This window comes from Saccopteryx leptura, chromosome 4, assembly GCF_036850995.1.
Source record: "Saccopteryx leptura isolate mSacLep1 chromosome 4, mSacLep1_pri_phased_curated, whole genome shotgun sequence".
Taxonomy (NCBI): Eukaryota; Metazoa; Chordata; class Mammalia; order Chiroptera; family Emballonuridae; genus Saccopteryx; species Saccopteryx leptura.
The window spans coordinates 42593245-42596422 of record NC_089506.1 but is presented as its reverse complement, the minus strand read 5'-3'; the positions used below and the strand labels follow the sequence as shown (position 1 = coordinate 42596422).

Sequence of the window (3178 nt, the reverse complement as noted above, 5' to 3'; positions counted from 1 at the left end):
CCTGCATACACCTTGACTTTAGACCAGTGAGATTCTTGACCTCTGGAACTGCAAGACAGTAATTTATTTTTTGAAGTCACTAAGTTTGTGGTAATTTGTTATAGCAAACTCATATAAATGGCTTGATGTACTATTCACAGAATAAAAATATAAACCAGAGATTTAAATATGTCAGATATGTCAGAGATCAACATATTTTCTTTTTTTTTTTTTAATGAAAATTAGTGGTTATCATGTGATCTGGCTTTGCTTTTCATGTTTTAACTATCATTCTCACTGTTCAGTTAATTCAGTGTTCTGAGGTCTTAGTATACCAGCATTATCTAACATGAAACACTTTCCCATTGTCTCACATTTTCATAAATAGCAGGCACTAAAACGAAATTTCATTTGATGGTATTTGATCAAAAATTTTAAATAAACCATTAACTTGAAACCCTTTACTTATCTAATAACTTAAAAATAAACTTCAAAAAGAGATCTCTTCCCTAATCCTTAATAAGAGGAATAGTAAAGCAAAGTTTAGAGTGGATGTTGGTAAACTATAGTGTATGGGCTAAATCCACTTGTTTTTACAAATAAAAATTTATTAGAACACTGCCATGCCATTTCCTTATCTGTTAGTTATAGCTGTTTCTATGCTACAACCAACCACACAGGTGAGTTGTTTTGACAGAGATAATACAGTACACAAGAACTAGATGACATTCTCAATTTTGACTCACAGCCCAAAATTTTACAAAGCCTAAAATATTTATAACCTGGCTCTTTATAGAAAGGGGTTTTGACCCTTCCCCGGATTAGAGAATTCCCTTTGTAGTCACACAGATATTAATTCTCTTTTTTAATTAAAATGTTTACTTTGAGACATTAATAGAGTCAAGACACAGAGTATTTTTACCATTGATGGATTCCTTTTAGAACCACACCCACTCCCCTCCCCACCACCATTTTATTTAATGCTTGGCAACCACTAATCTGCTCTCCATTTCTATAATTTTCTCATTTCAATTATATTACAGGGTAGAGCAAAAGTAATTTTATAATTGTGAGTATTCAAAACACAGAGTTAATTCCTGTATTATTATTTATTAATTATTGTATTGTTTTTCATACAAATAACTGTAAACCTACTTTTGCCATACCCCGTATATAAATAATATAGCATTATAGCCTTTTTTTAAATTATTTTTCCGAAGCTCGAAACGGGGAGAGACAGTCAGACAGACTCCCGCGTGCGCCGGACGGGGATCCACCCGGCACGCCCACCAGGGGGCGATGTTCTGCCCCTCCGGGGCGTCGCTCTGTCGCGACCAGAGCCACTCTAGCGCCTGGGGCAGAGGCCAAGAAGCCATCCCAGTGCCCGGGCCATCTTTGCTCCAATGGAGCCTCGCTGCAGGAGGGGAAGAGAGAGACAGAGAGGAAGGAGAGGGGGAGGGGTGGAGAAGCAGATGGGCGCTTCTCCTGTGTGCCCTGGCCGGGAATCGAACCCGGGACTTCTGTACGCGAGGCTGACGCTCTACCACTGAGCCAACCTGCCAGGGCAGCATTATAGCCTATTAAGGTTGGCTGTTTTTCACTCTGCCTTTCTCTCTGGAAAGTCATCCAGGTTGTTGTGTCAGGAATGTGTGGGTTACCTTCTACTGTTGTCTAGTATTGTCTGCTGCCTAGCAGGTACCACTGTTTCACCCACTAAAGGACTTCTGGGTTGTTTCCAGGTTTGGGCTATTACAAAGAAAGCTCTATAAATTACATATTTTGTTTTTTAAAAGAACAGATCCATTCCAGAACCTGCTTCCTTATCTTTGTCATTCACATGAAAAAAGAAAAGAAAAGTCTTATGAACAGGTCTATGTGTGAAATAAGTTTCCATTTCTCCGAAATAAATACCAAACTCAACCAGTTGTAAGCAATGGTATTTGAAGCAAAGAAGTTAATCTCAGTGATTCTCACTTTTCCTTATTTGTAAAATGGAGATTTCAGCACCTGCCTTAGAAAAGACTATATTTTTCCAACCCTAAAATTTAGCATGATTGGTTCACTTTTGCATTCTTTTTAAACCAGAGAAATTAACTAATCAGGTTGATTGAGCTTTGACCGTGACTCTTTCCAATGCTTTATTGTGATTTTATCATTTTGAGGGATACCCGTGGAAGAGGGTTAATTGTCCTTGGAGTCAGAACAACTTAGTCCAAATTCCAGCTCTGTAACTTCCTATAATAGTCATCTTAGTCAAGATGTCACACTAGATACAAAAGTCACACTTTTATATCCTTAACTTTCATTTTTTTTCTCATAAAATGAAGCTAAAAAATACTTAAATCACAGAATTGTTCATTTTAAATAAGATAGTCTGTATAAAAACATATACAAAAAACACTATTTGGCATGTTTATTATTAGCATAACTATACGATAGAAATTAAATATCGCAAAATGCAAACATACTCTGTAAATGCTAAAGAACAAATAAATATTAGCCATCTGTCTGCATCAATTTGTGGAGTAAAATTGATTACATTTTAATGTGACTTCAGAAGTCACTTTAAGAGCCATCTAATTGTTATATTTTATAGCAGCATTTTTCATATTAAATAAAAACTGGAAAGAACCCAAATGTTCATCAACAGATAGATATATACATAATTGTAGTACAGTCATTCTATAAAATAGAGAAATAAGTGTTAGTAGTACAATCTCAAACATCACGTGGAATGAATAAAATCAAACACAAAAAGGCTGTGTGAAAACTACTTTTGTATATCAACTTGGCTGGGCTATGATGCACAGGTGTTAGATCAAGCACCAGTCTAACCATTGCAGTAAGTGTATTTTTTTAAATGTGATTAACATTTAAATCAGTAATATTTAAATAAAACAGTTGATTCTACATATTGTGATGGGCCTCATTCAAACATTTGAAGGCCTTAAAAATAATTCTGCATCCAGACTGTTTGGACTTAAGACTGCAACATCAACTCAACTTTTGCTGGACCTTCTAACCTGCCAACCTACCTTGCAAATTTTAGACCTTCCCATCCCCATAATCAAATGAGTTAATTTCTTAAAATAAAGATAGATAAATAGATAGATAGATAGATAGATAGAGAGAAAGAATTTTATTATTTTTGTTCTTCTGGAGAATTCTCACAAGTACAGGCTATATCTCATATAATTCC

The 3178-nt window shown here is 35.5% G+C and overlaps 1 non-coding gene across 1 annotated transcript; it reads right to left on the bottom strand.

Annotated features, from left to right (window-relative positions):
• Positions 1 to 1469: 1469 nt before the first annotated feature.
• TRNAA-CGC (transfer RNA alanine (anticodon CGC)) lies at positions 1470 to 1545 on the bottom strand. Its single transcript has one exon. It is a non-coding gene; the product is annotated as a tRNA-Ala (tRNA).
• Positions 1546 to 3178: the final 1633 nt, after the last annotated feature.